The following is a 15,545-nucleotide window of genomic DNA, read 5'->3' on the forward strand; positions in this document are numbered from 1 at the left end:
CTTTTGTCGGGGGGCATCATTTTAAGGTCTCCCATGCTCTGCCCCTTTTTGACAATGTCATGAAGGGGAGGGGCTTAGTCATGATAATTATTTTGAGTATTTATTTTTAAAGGGGAAGCTACAGAATACATTTTTAACCACTTAAGCCCCGGAAGATTTTACCCCCTTCCTGACCAGAGCCTATTTTGCGATTCGGCACTGCGTGACGTTAGCGGACAATTGCGTGCTGTACCCAAATGAAATTGACTTCCTTTTTTTCCCCACAAACAGAGCTTTCTTTTGGTGGCATTTGATCACCTGTGCGATTTTTACTTTTTGCGCTATAAACAAAAAAAAGCGTAAATTTTGAAAAAATAACTATTTTTCACATTCTTTTATATGAAATTCCCCAAAAAAAATGTAAAAATCAAAATTTTTTAACATTTTTGGCCAATTTGTTTTCTGCTACATATGTTTGGTAAAAAAAAAATCACAATAAGCGTATTTTGATTGGTTTTCACAAAAGTTATTGCGTTTACTAACTAAGGGAAAGATTTCTGTCATTTTTGGTGTTTTTTTTTTTTAACGAGTAATGGCGGCGATCTGCGATTTTTTTTTTGCGGGACTGCGACATTGCGGCGGACAGATCGGACCCTTGCACTGTTACTGTAAAAATGACACTGGCATGAAAGGATTAACTTTATTGGTGATGCAGGGGTTAAGTGTGTCCCTAGGGGCATGTTTCTAACTGTAAAGGGGTGTGGCTAATGATGTAACCACAGAGACATACGATCCTACATAGCAGGATCGTATGATCTCTGCAGTTAGATCAGGGAGAATGACAGGCGGCTTTGTTTACATTAGCCGCCTGCCTTTCTCCCTCTCCACGGGGAGATCGCAAGTGACCGGTGGACAAAAAAAATAAATCTCTAGCAATACACACCAAACTGAGCATGTGCAGCTTGTCCCCAAGTCTCTGTGCTATTCAGAGATGGTTTGGGGACTCTGGGAGAAGGAGAGGATCAGTGGAGATAAGATCACACTGCCTTTTTACACAATGCAGAGGATTAACCCCTTAGGTTTCGCAGCTAGTATAACAAGCATGCTTTACTGCATATACAGGCTGATGATACTGTTGTGAGCTTAGTAAAACTTAAGCGTAAAGGTCTGTAAATCAAATGTTACAATATAGTAGCTAGACGAGGAGACTTGCAACACTCTTTTTTTTTGGGAAAGGCATGCCATGTCTGGTTTACTTGCTGCATTAAAACGAATGTAATCACCCTGGAAGTCCAATAGTGGATAACTCTTGAGGAGCTGATGGCTAAATGAAAAGATTGTCCACTTTCCTCTGTGACCAAGTACACAGCAACTTGACCATGTGAAAGGAACCAAAGTATTTCTGCTGTGCATCCAGTGACTCTTGTGCGAAAACTCAGAGGGACTACTTCCCAGTTTTGCTGGAAACTGGATATCACTTTAAAATTGATCTTTGGAGATAGACATAGTATCCCTATTTCTGGTAAAAAAAAAAGGGCCCTTGCAGGAAAAGTGTTGCAATCTTCAACATCCTTCTGTCTGAAGTAGTTGCTGGCAGAAGAACTAGTTTTGCTGTGAGGAATTTTAATGGAAATGAAACCATTGGAGCAAAGGGTGCCCGCCTTAGTGCTCTCAGATCCAAGTCCCACAGAGGCAACAAGGATCTCCTTTAAGGTCATATATAGATTTTCACCTGCAGAAAGCATCTTGTAACTGGCTCTTCCACCCGTCTGAAGCCTGTGAAAGAGAAGGTAAAAGTGTCAAAAATGTCAGTCAAGGGACCGATCTGTCCGCCGCAATGTCGCAGTCCCGCAAAAAAAAAAAATCGCAGATCGGCACCATTACGCGTTAAAAAAAACACCAAAAATGACAGAAATCTTTCCCTTAGTTAGTAAACGCAATAACTTTTGCGCAAACCAATCAAAATACGCTTATTGTGATTTTTTTTACCAAACATAGGTAGCAGAAAACAAATTGGCCAAAAATTTAAAAAAATTTAGATTTTTACATTTTTTTTTGGGGGGGGGGGATTTCATATAAAAAAATGTTAAAAATAGTTATTTTTTCAAAATAAACGCTCTTTTTTTGTTTATAGCGCAAAAAGTAAAAATCGCACAGGTGATCAAATACCACCAAAAGAAAGCTCTGTTTGTGGGCGGAAAAAGGACGTAAATTTCGTTTAGGTACGGTGTCGCACGACCGCGCAATTGTGAGTTAAAGTTGCACAGCACCGAATCGCAAAAAGTGGCCTGGACGTAAGACAGCAAAATCCTCCGGTGGTAAAGTGGTTAAAGTAGTCTCATTGGATTAGGGTGCTGTCACTGACCTTGCCATAAAAAGGTTTAATTTGACCAGAAACAGGTTTGGTGGTGCTGATGACATCTGGGGAGCAGTGTAAGCCAAGGCCCTCGCAGTCGGTGCAAATGACCTGAATGGCATGGACTTGTCCTGTCCAAATTTTCAGAAGCATCTTTATATTCAAGGTAATCGGAGAGAGACAAAGATCAAACGCAAAAATTCCATGGCACTGTGAACCTATCTTCTATGACGGAGTCTTTGTGGTATCCTGTTGCAAATATCCGAAGCTGCATATTCAGTGGAGTCTCCCTGTGAACTACTGCTGGAGAGCCTTATTCGGCCAATATTGGTTTGAGGCAATTATTGAAAAATATTTTGCCTAACCAAACCACTAGTTGATTTTTCTTTCCTGGCAAGAAGGCCAACGTTAACTGGCTGTAAGTGGCTCTCTGCCCAGCAAAAAGATTCTGTTGCAAAATGTAACAGGAAAAGGCTTCTGGCGTCCCCTGGGAAGGAAATGTAGGCTACTACTTTCTTGTTGTCAACCAACTTCACTCAGGCCCCTTTGAAGTAGATACTGAAAAGCTTGCAATGCTAGAAAAGGTTTCCTTCAGTTCCAGATAATTAGGGAGTCTGAAGAAACAGGTGGAATGCAGATTGTCTACTCCCCAGCCTCAAAGACTGGGATCTGCCATCAGAATCATCCTATCTCCTGGGCTGAGAGACATGCCCTGAAAGAAGTACAGTGGCAATGTCCAAAATTCAATTTCTTGCTGAATTTGTATAGGCACAAATATTTTCTGATTCATAGCCAGCCCAGCTCATAGACTAAAGAAGGCAAATTGAAAACACCCTCATGTGCCACCTGGCCCAAGGTACCACCACTGCCAACAAGATTTTCAAAAGATTCCTGGGGCTGTAAAAGGCAAACATTTGAACTGGAAGTGACATCTGGACACCGCAAATCCCACATGCCTCGTGCTCTGCCTTGATCTGTATCTGGACGTATGAGTTGGCAGGTCAATTGACTAACTGGTTCTCCAGCTGAACTATCCCTGTGACTGTCTGTATGGCCTCCATCGTGAACCTCTTGGTGTGTATGTACACATTTGATTCCTTAAAGCGGAGTTCCACCCTGAAAATCAACTTTTCCCCGTCTGCTTGCTCTAAATTACCTGAAAAAGAATTGGATACATTTTCTCCTACGTCCTCTGACAGTCGCCGCCCACTCATACAGTCTTCACCAATGGGTATTGACCTCTTATCCACAGGAGCAAGCTAGGCATAAGACTTGTTAAAAACACAAAACAATTTGCATAGACACACCTGTAGGGGGCTGTCCCACTGGTCTAATACCCCCCTGCTATCAGCATTACCAACTCAGTTTGTCTTCTTCCTAGTTAGGAGTAAGATAGGCTATCCCTGTGCTGGGGCTACGGTCTCAGCCTTTCTTCTATTTTATTACTTTTATTTTCTGCAATGTGTTTTTCTTTGCACTACTAGCTTTTTATTTGTTGTGCGCATAGTTAGTCGGATTTTCGAGAAGACTACAGCATTTGCGGAGCTGGGAATCGGACTGGTCGTCCTGACATTTCAGGACAGAGGATCTTAGGAAATCCCAGCCCGCCATCGAGTGTTTAGCAGGCTATGTGTGCGCCCTGGCCTAGCAAATGACCTGCCCCTGTCCTCAGGGGCAAAAGCCCGCCAGGTGGCTACCTCGCTGGGATGCCTCAACATGCGGTTCTGACTGTGAGACGCATCCTATTCCTGGCTGCCGGCCTCCCCGCCATCTGGGGTGGGGGGTTCCCACGAACTAGCAGCACCCACGCCCTGTGAAGCGGTAAGTAAAACCTCTGTGTGGGGCCTCTGTCTGGGGATTACATTCTGCTGTGTCTGTCTCCCCTCATGTCTGTGTCCAGGGCTCACATCCCTCCCGGTCCCTGCGGGGGCTTCTAGAGCATGTTATGCTGTGTGGGGGGTCTGTTGGGGTCCCTAACCCTGTCCGCACTGTTAGTGTATTTGGAGGTACAGTCATGGTGGGGCGGACCGCTGTGGTGTAAAAAACCACACTATAGGAAATGTTAAAGGCTTGTGTGGACTTTATATCTGCCCTCCAGTGGGGTAATTACAATGCTCTCATAGCTGTGAGACTGAGTATGCCAAGCTTGTACTAGGTCTATCAACACATCAACCAGAAGCCATCTGCCAGGTTCAACTCCAGAAACTGGGACTTTCCAGTCTTGAATTTAATGCCATTTCGAAATAGTTTATATGTTGAAGTAAACGATGTTGCTGGTTGACAGGAAAAAACAGTCACTGCATAGATTCTCTACAAGCCTGATGGCCAGATCACCACAATTTCTGCGTTCCAGATGTGTTTCCGCATGAGTGTTTTTGATGCATTCCAATGCGTTTTCTCACTTTCCAGATGTGTTCAATACAGAAACAATGTAACATTTTTACTTTGTTGACTACACTAGAATGCACTGCACTGGTGGGAACTATATCATTGGAATCCCAATCAAACACTGTCCATGCGTTCTTGCTGCAGAATAAAAACATGCTGGACTGGATCTGGTATGGAAGTCCACTTTCCCATCCATAGGATCTTCAACAATTTCCCAATTTCTCTTTTGGATTAATAAAGTATTCTGTAAAGGCAACTGAGTTATAAAAAGGCAAAGACACTTGATGTGCCAGAAGTTAGAGCAGCATCCACTCCTGGAATTGCAGTGCATAAACAGGCATCAGCCATCCTATTTGAATAAAGCTTAGAGAACCTGTTACTGTAAATCGGTCTTCTGGTGAGGTCTCTGCCATCCTTCATCTACGAGCACTTTACGCTCTGTCATTATGGGAAAGGAAGGCCCTTGGAAATATCTGCATGCTTTTGCAGTGGTAGGGCATCTGCAGCATACTTTCTGCTATAGCCTCCTCAATGGGGCTTAGAATTTTGCACATCCACATCTTTGTGAGACAATCTGTGCATTCTCATTTCTCTGCCACTGCAGCTGCATACAGGCCCAAAATGCACCCTGAGCTGGCCCAGGCATTTCCTATCATGCTGATTAACACATGGGAGCCAGTGCCACATGGGGTGCTTGGGGAGCATGAAAGCCGCCCTGTGGAGGACTCCGTGGGATGCGGATTCTCCTGGGCAGGAGAAGAATGTTGGCGGGTCTTATGTTTAATTGGAGCATTTGCTTTCAGGGTTTCTGCTCCTAAAATAATGCAAAACATCATTATTTGCAGTCCTCGAGCACTGTTTTAAAAAACATGTCCCACGTTGCCCCTCCTACCTTTGCTAGTCTTCTGTGCCACTAACAGGTGTGGCAAGCTCATATTTGCACAAAATATACAGAGAAAATCGTATATTACCTCTCACCAAAAAACACTGTCTCTTTAAGACTCATTTGCCTTCATCCACTTCAGAAGCAGCAACAGATGAGCCCAGGCAACACATATGACATAAATCTTTCCCATAGTTAGTAAACGCAATAACTTTTGCGCAAACCAAAATACGCTTAATGCGATTTTCTTTACCAAACATATGTAGCAGAGAACAAATTGGCCTAAAATGTTAAAACATTTTGATTTTTACATTTTTCTTTTGAAAATTTTATATAAAAAAAATTTGAAAAATATTGTTATTTTTTAAAAATTGTCACTCTTTTTTTGTTTATAGCACAATCATTTGGTGATCAAATACCACCAAAAGAAAGCTCTATTTGTGGGAAAAAAAGGACGTCAATTTTGTTTGGGTACAGCGTCGCACGACCGCGCAATTGTCCGTTACTCACGCAGTGCCGAATTGCAAAATAGGGCCTGGTCTTTGAGCAGCCAAATCTTCCGGGGCTTAAGTGGTTAAGCATCATTTTGCCCCCAGCCTGGCACACAGGGCACCCAGTTTTTAGAAAGATTTACTTTCAGCATTCTGGGTCTCCCAGCTCCATGAGAGGCTGAATATGGAGGAGTAGGTTCGGCGGGGGAGGTAGGAGATATCCTCGCAGCAAAGTACTTACCAACTGCAATCCACAGGTGGCCTGGAGCATGACCAAAAACACTTTAGTTGGGGGAGGGGGGTGTCTTATTTAGCTAGGAAGAGGTGTTAACCTGTTGTCTGCTGACGTGAGGTGGGCCAGGAAAGAGGTTTTCTGGGGGATTTAAGTGAGCCTAATGCCTCGTACACACGCACTGATTGTTGGCCGTGAATTTTCGGCCAACGTCCGATCGGCCGATTTTCAGCTTGTTAGAATGATGCTTCCGACAACCGACTTCGACTTTTCGGCCGAAAAAAATCTGGTGTGCAGACTATAAAATTTTTGTTGGCCGTCACCACAACGGCCGGTTTTCCGTCAGTCAGTACAGATTTCGGCAGACAAAAATCTGATGAGCAAGACTGGGCATGCTCAGAGAAGAAAAAACACACGAAAAGTAAACCATCACATGACATCACTTCTGAAGTTGATTTTTGTTGGCCGAGAAAATTTGTGTGCAGTCTAGAGCACATTTTAACCAACACAACACTGGACAAAAGTCGGCCGATCGGTCGGCCGATAATCGTTGCGTGTGTACGGGGCTTATGTTAGGGTTGTATTTTTTGCATGATTTGTAAACATTCTCCCTGATGTAACTGCAGAGATCATACGATCCTGCTATGTAGGATCGTATGCCTCTGTGGTTACATCACTAGCCACACCCCTTTACAGTTAGAAGCACGCCCCTTGGGACACAATTAACCCCTGCATCACCAATAAAGTTAACCCCTTCCTTGCCAGTGTCATTTTTACAGTAACAGTGCATATGTATAGCACTGATTACTGTGGTAATGTCACTGGTACCCCCAAAAGTGTCAAAAATGTCAGTTAATGGTCCGATCTGTCCGCGACAATGTCGCAGTCCCGCAAAAAAAAAAATCGCAGATCACCGCCATTACTTGTTAGAAAAAAAAACAATAAAAATGACAAAAATCTTTCCCTTAGTTGGTAAACACAATAACTTTTGCGCAAACCAATCAAAATACGCCTATTGTGATTTTTTTTTTACCAAACATATGTAGCAGAAAACAAATTGGCCTAAAATGTTAAAAAAAATTTAGATTTTTACATTTTTTGGGGGGAATTTCATATAAAAAAAAAAAAAAGTGAAAAATATTGTTATTTTCAAAATTGTCGCTCTTTTTTTGTTTATAGCGCAAAAAGTAAAAATCGCACAGGTGATTAAATACCACCAGCTCTGTTTGTGGGGGAAAAAAAAGGACGTTAATTTCATTTGGGTACAGCGTCGCACGACCACGCAATTGTCCGTTAAAGTCACGCAGTGCCGAATCGCAAAATAGGGCCTGGTCTTTGGGCAGCCAAATCCTCCGGGGCTTAAGTTACATATAGTTACATAGTTGGTGAGGTTGAATAAAGACAAAAGTCCATCCAGTTCAACCTGTGTAGATGTGTGTGGCTGTAATCATCTTGCATACCCCTGAATGTTCTGATCCTTGAGATGTACGTCTAAGAGTCTTTTGAAAGCCACCATACTACCCGCAGAAACCACCTCATGTGGTAGAGAATTCCACAATCTTGTAGCCCTAACAGTAAAGAACCCCCCACGTTGCCTGAGGTTAAAATGCTTCTCCTCTAATCGCATTGTATGCCCCCGAGTTCTCATGCAATCCCTTCGACTGAACAGCTTTTTTTCTAAGCCTAGATCTCCATTTAGATATTTAAAAATTGCTATCATGTCCCCCCTCAGGCGTCTCTTCTCCAGGGAGAATAAATCAAGCGATTGCAGACGCTCCTCATAATCAAGGTCCTCCAATCCCCTAATTAGTTTAGTTGCCCTTCTCTGGACTCTCTCCAGCTCCAACACATCCCTTCTGAGGACTGGTGACCAGAACTGGACCGAATACTCCAGATGAGGTCGGACCAGAGTTTTATAAAGTGGAAGGATTATAGTCTTATCTCTGGAATACATCCCTTTCTTTATGCATGCTAATATTCTGCTAGCCTTGGCAGCTGCCGCTTGACATTGCATGCTGTTGCCTAGTCTATCATCAACCAAGACTCCCAGATCCTTCTCCATTTTTGATTCTCCCAAGGGTTCCCCTCCTAACGTGTATTGTGCTTTTATGTTTCTAGTCCCCAAGTGTAAAACCTTACATTTCTCCACGTTAAACCTCATTTGCCATGTCTTTGCCCACTCCGTTATTTTGTCCAGGTCATTCTATAGGATATCTGCTTCATGCTGTGCTGTTATTGTCCTGCCTAATTTTGTGTCATCTGCAAAAACTGATATTGAACTACTGATCCCGTCCTCAATGCTGTTTATGAATAAATTGAACAAGGTTGGTCCTAGGACTGAGCCTTGGGGGACCCCGCTTACTACCTCAGACCAGTCTGAGTACGCGCTGTTTATTACCACCCTTTGGACACGCCCTTTTAGCCAGTTCCGTATCCAAGAGCAAACCCTGCTGTCGATACCTGCAGACCTTATTTTATAAATTAAGCGCTTATGGGGAACTGTATCAAACGCCTTAGCAAAATCTAGGTACACCACATCCACTGGTCTGCCCCTATCTAGCTCACCTCCTCGTAGAATGTTAAGAGATTGGTTTGACAAGAACGCCCATTTGTAAACCCGTGCTGGTTACTACTGATGATGCTGTTGTCCTTAGCAAACTCTACGATATAGTCCCTTATCATCCCCTCCAGAAGTTTACATACTACTGATGTCAGACTGACAGGCCTATAATTTCCCGGTATATGCCTCTGACCCTTTTTGAATATCGGAATCACGTTAGCTTTCCTCCACTCCCCTGGTACATCTCCTGTCCTAATACTGTCCGCAAAGATCAGGAACAGTGGTCTGGATATAACCTTACTGAGTTCCTTGAGTACTCTCGGATGTACGCCATCCGGGCCTGGTGATTTGTTTGTGTTGAGTTTATCCAGCCTTTCCCTGATTTCACCCTCTGTTAGCCATAGTGGCAAGTCCTGTGTATTACTACTAACTATACAGTCATGGTCAGTGTACCCCTCCGATTCCTGTGTAAAGACTGATGAGAAAAAAGCATTCAGTACGGTTGCTTTTTCAGTGTCCTCTGTAACCATCCTCCCATCATTGTTAATTATGTGTGCAATATGCTCTGCCCTAGTTTTTTTGCTGTTGATATACTTAAAGAATTTCTTTGGGTTTTTTTTTGCTATCCTCCGCTATTTGTCTCTCAAAGTCTATTTTAGCCATCTTGGTTTTGTGTTTACACTTCCTATTTGCCTCCTTGTATTGGTCGAAAGCCAATACTGTGCCCTCTGATTTATATTTCCTGAAGGCCAATTTTTTTCCTCTAATAAGTTTTTTAACGCTCCGGTTTAGCCAGCCAGGTTTGGCTTTGTCCCTTCTAAATTTATTTCCCATAGGAATGCACTGCAAGATGCCTTTGCTTAATATGTTCCTAAAGCATTCCCATTTTTCCTCTGTGGTCAGGGATCCCAGGGTTCGGTCCCAGTTTACCCTTTCCATCAATAAGTACAATTTTGGAAAGTTTGCCCTTCTGAAGTTAAGGGTTCTTATGTTCCCCACTTGCCTTGCTATATTGTTATTTACGCTAAATGTGATCATACTGTGATCGCTAGAGCCCAGGTTGTCCTGGACTCCTACCTCCGAGATTAGGTCTGGGTCATTAGTGATCAATAGATCCAGGATTGTGTTTTCTCTGGTAGGGGAATCCACCAACTGTGACATGTAATTATCCTGTAAGGTTTCCGTGAATTGACGGCCCTTATGTGAGTGTGTAGTCCCCTCTCCCCAGTCACTGTCGGGATAATTGAAGTCCCCCAATATGATGACTGATCCTAGCTTTGCCACTTTACCCAAAAGTGCTAAAAATTCCAGCTCTACCTCCTCCCCTTGTTTAGGTGGCCTATAGCAAACCCCCACAATTACTTTTCCCTTTTCTCCTTCCCTATGGAGTTCTACCCACACGGATTCTAACTCCATACTCATCCCTTCTGTAATGTCACTCCTCTCTATCACCCTTACATTATTCTTGACGTAGAGACATACCCCTCCCCCTCTTTTTCCTACCCTGTCCTTCCGGTACACTGAATACCCTTGGATATTTGCCAGCCAGTCATGTGAGGGGTCGAACCAAGTCTCCGTTATTCCCACTAGGTCTATGTCCTCCTCATGTACTAACATTTCCAACTCATCCATTTTATTAGCTAGGCTCCTGGCATTAGCATATACCCCTCTTAGTTTTACGGAAGTTAAACGTGATTGGTTAGGTTTATTCCTGTTTGGTCTGCGGTTCTCCCGCACAGACCTACCAATAGACGTTGTGGACCTACTGTCGCTGCTGACCCTACAACTGCCTTCAGTCCATTGCTCCCTCCTAACTGACTCTACTTCTGAGCCCTCCCCCCCCGTCTCCTAGTTTAAAAGCTCCTCCAACTTGGTGGCCATCTCTCTCCCCAAAAGAGCTGTACCGCCCCCATTAAGGTGCAGCCCATCCTTACTAAAGAGCCGGTAGCCGACTGAGAAGTCAGCCCAGTTCTCCAGGAACCCAAACCCCTCCTTCCTACACCAGTTCCTCAGCCACTTGTTAAGTTCCCTAATCTCCTTCTGCCTCTCCTGTGTGGCTCGAGGTACAGGCAGTATTTCAGAGAAAAGTGGTTAATGGTATTCCCTTACAAAGAGCAGGTTTACTAGGGCATTCTGCTTCAGAGCTCAGCCACACAAGGCTTTTGATAGCTTGCTAGGAAGACTTTACATTATGTTCAGATACTCTTATTTTTTGCAGCTTATCAATCCTTGGGTGTAGGGTCTGCATTAATATACTATCTCCAGGTTGTTTTCCACATAGTGATCATGCCAGTACCATTCTTCCTGTCCTAGGGTGACAACTCTGTACAGCATCTTTAACCTGTTTACAAACGCCCGCCACAGATGTACTGCGGCAGGCAGCCGCTCCTGCGCGAATCACCGTAACTGTACGTCGCTCGTCCACAAGAGGCTAAAGGGACAAGTGCGTGGCGCTGGCGGCACGCTCCTGCCCCAGCTCGTCACCCGCAATCGCTCTCTGCTGAGAGATAACGTTCAGCTGTTGTAAACACAGCCGACCATTCTCCCTGGAATGATCATAGAGCCCATGTGATTCTTCTATATAGGATCACATGTCTCTAAGGTCATTTCAGAAGCCACGTCCCCCACAGTTAGAATCACTCCCCTAGGCTCACATTTAACCCACTGATCACCAGTAACATTAACCCCTTCCCTGCCAGTGTCATTATTACAGTAACAGTGTATATTTTTAGCACTAATGTAGTAATGTCACTGGTACCCCCAAAAGTGTCAAAAAATGTCAGTTAGGGGTCCTATCTGTCCGCCGCAATTTCGCAGTCCCGCAAAAAAAAAAAAAAAAAACGCAGATCGCCGCTATTACTAGTAGGAAAATAAATAAATAAAAATGACAAATCTTTGCCGTAGTTAGTAGACGCAATAACTTTTGCGGGGGCCAATCAAAATATGCTTAATGCAATTTTTTTTTTTTAACCAAATATATGTAGCAGAAAACAAATTGGCCTAAAATTTTAAAAAACTTTGATTTTTAAATTTTTTTGGGGGAAAGTTATATAGCAGAATGTGAAAAATATTGATTTTTTTTCCCAGAATTGTCGCTTTTTTTGTGTATAGCGCAAAAAATTTAAATCGCACAGGTGATCAAAATACAACCAAAAGAAAGCTGTATTTGTGGGAAAAAAAGGATGTAAATTTTGTTTGGGTACAGCGTCGCACGACCATGTCAGTTAAAATCACACAGTGCCAAGTTGAAAAAAGTGGCCTTGTGATTAAGGGGGCAAAACCTTCCGGTCTTAAAGTGATTAAAGACGCAGTGTTGTCTCCCTGTACTGCTTTTCCCATTTTAACAACAAACCCCTACTCCTCTCAAATCCATCGTGTCAGAGGGGAGGGGGTCTTAAAGTTCACAGAAGATACAGTGCATCCAGAAAGTATTCACTTTTTTCACATTTTGTTATGTTACAGCGTTATTCCAAAATTGATTAAATTTATTAATTTCCTCAAAATTCTACAAACAATACCCCATAATGACAATGTGAAAGAAGTTTGTTTGAAATGTTTGCAAATTTATTAAAAATAAAAAATGAAAAAACATCCCATGTACATAAGTAATTGCAGCGTTTGTGCAATACTTTGTTGAAGCACCTTTGGCACCAATTACAGCCTCAAGTCTTTGAGTATGATGCTACAATTAAGGCACAGCTATTTTTGGGCTGCTTCTCACATTCTTCTTTGCAGGGCCTATCAAGCTGGATGGGGAGTGTCAGTTCACAGTCATTTTCAGATCTCTTCAGCTATGTTAAAACGGGTTCAAGTCTGGGCTCTGGCTATGCCACTCAATGACATTCATAAAGTTGTCCTGTAGCAACACTTCCTTTGTTGCCTTAGCTGTGTGCTTAGGGTCATTGTCCTGTTGGAAGATGAATCTCAGCCCCAGAGCACTCTGGAGCAGGTTTTCATCAAGGATGTCTCTGTACATTGCTGCATTCATCTTTCCCTCTATCCTGACTAGTCTCCCAGTTCCTGCCGCTGAAAAACGCCCCCACAGCATGATGGTGCCACGACTATGCTTCACTGTAGGGATGGCTTTTGCCAAGTGAGGAGCGGTGCCTGGTTTCCTCCAGACAGGAGGCTTGCCACTCAGGCCAAAGAATTCAATCTTTGTTTCATCGGAACAGAGAATTTTGTTTCTCGTGGTCTGAGTCCTTCAGGCAAACTCCAGACAGGCTGTCATGTGCCTTTTACTGAGGAGTGGCTTCCATCTGGCCACTCTGCCATACAGGCCCGATTGGTGGAGTCCTGCAGAGATGATTGTTCTTCTGGAAGGTTCTCCTCCCCCCACAGAGAAACGCTGGAGCTCTGTCCGAGTGGCCGTCAGATTCTTGGTCACCTCCCTGACTAAGGCTCTTCTCCCCAGATCGCTCAATTTGACTGGGCGGGCCACTCTAGGAAGAGTCCTGGTTATTCTAAACTTCTTCCATTTAAGGATAATGGATTCCACTGTGCTCATTGGGACCTTCAATGCTGCAGCCATTTTTCTGTACCTTTTCCCAACTCTGTGACTCAATACAATCCTGTCTGAGGTCTACAGGCAATTTCTTGGACTTCATGGCTTGGTTTGTGATGACATGCACTGTTAACTGTGGGACCCTATATAGACAGGTGTGTGCCTTTCCAAATCATGTCCAATCAACTGAATTTTGACAGGTGGACTCCAAGTTGTAGAAATATCTTAAAGATGATCAGTGGAAACAGGATGTACTTGAGCTCAATCTTGAGTGTCATGGCAAAGGCTGTGAATACTTATGTACATGGGATTTTTTTTTTTTTTTTTTTGTTAATGCATTTTAAACAAACTTCTTGCACATTGTCATTATGGGGTATTGTTTGTAGAAAATAATGAATTTAAACCATTTTTGGAATAAAACATAACAAAATGGGGAAAAAGTGAAGCACTGTAAATACTTTTCATATGCACTGTCTATTGGAGAATTAACCTCAGATCTTCTATGGATGTAGGCTTCCTCAAATCCTTCTGTGTCTTCACGTTATACCAGACAGACTTGATGTTGGGGTCAGAGCTCTGGGAGGGGGATAAACCATCACTTTCAGGACTCCTTGTTCTTCTTTACGCTGAAGAGAATTCTTAAATTACATTGGCTGTATGTTTGGGGCCGATCACACACCTCCCTGATGGTAGGGCATGCTAGATACATAACAAAATGTAGAAAAAGTGAAGCGCTGTAGTTGGTAAAGGGGATATTGTTTGAAGGAAGTTACAAGGACAGAAATGCTGGAAAGATCAGAAGGTATTTTCTTTCTACACTTTCGGAAAATGTACATAGAGGTGGTGGCTGCATTATTTTTCTTTTAGCCTAAGGACTGGTGTTCTTGGGTTTAAATAGGTGTTAAATGTAAACCTGTCTGAAGTCTGGGCGAGGTGAACAGGATAAAACATTGCATAACTTGGGTACCCCCAACTGAAAATTGCATGTAAAAATGATCAGCCCACCCAGAGATGGACACAGCTGAAGTTAAATGCAAACCAATAATGTACCTATAAAATATCAACTATTGGCAGTAATAATGCTTGGTTTTAATTTCCCATGTTCATGACAATATTTTAACTTTATTACAACAAATGCCGTATATCATATTGAAATTCTAATCCAGAACATGGTACTTAGGAAAGAACCTCAGCTCCTCTAACGCTACAAAGACTTTGGCATTAAATTTCATTTAGTTCAAAAGCTAAAAAAAAAAAAAAAAGTATAAAACCTATAATATATATAAGGTTATATAATTTTTGCAAGGTATGTGTGTTTTTACCTTAACTGATTTCAGTAGTTCTCTTGGCTTCTGAAGTGGAACTAAACCTACGTTTTGAAAAACCCACAAAACAAACTTACTTGTCTGCTTGCAGTTTTCTACTGAATGGACACGGGGCTTAGCATGCACAACTCAGAATGCATTCCTGGCACATTTCAGCTGTGCAGGCATAACTGTCTCTCGTGTGCATGCGCAAGATGTCATTCCCTACTAGCTTGTGAGATGACAGCAGACAGTGAGGCATGCAACTGCTGCATGGCTGAAAGTTGTAGGCAAGTAAATGGCTTCAAACATGCTTGGGACCAACAGATTGATAGTTGGACAATAAATGGATTTTTGTAAAATCTTACCGTAAAATCCTTTTCTCTTAGCTCATCGACAGACGTAGTCCTCGGTGATACACCACCTTCGGGTTATGTTACCTCCGCAGGAGCAGGACTAGACAGGAAATTAAAAAGCTCTGGCCACACCCTAGGGGCAGTCCCAGAGGGTATATCCTCTCTCTCTCTGCCTCAGCAAATGAGTTATGTGAAAAAGCAGTGCTTAGAGAATTTAACCCAACCCAACTCCAAAACAGAGGGGCGGGGACTACGTCTGTCGATGAGCTAAGAGAAAAGGATTTTACGGTAAGATTTTACAAAAATCCATTTTTCTCTAGCGCTCATCGACAGACGTAGTCCTCGGTGATACACCACCTTCGGGACGTCCCAGAGCAGTATCACAACTGAGGGGTGGGAAAATGGAAATCAAATCCCAATCTAGAAGGCCCAACCGGTGCCAACTAGAAGTTTACAATGCTCATCCTTAATGATGAGACTCAACAAAAGAGA

This window comes from Pelophylax lessonae (genome assembly GCF_965119305.1).
Source record: "Pelophylax lessonae genome assembly, chromosome: 1".
In the NCBI taxonomy this organism is placed as follows: Eukaryota; Metazoa; Chordata; class Amphibia; order Anura; family Ranidae; genus Pelophylax; species Pelophylax lessonae.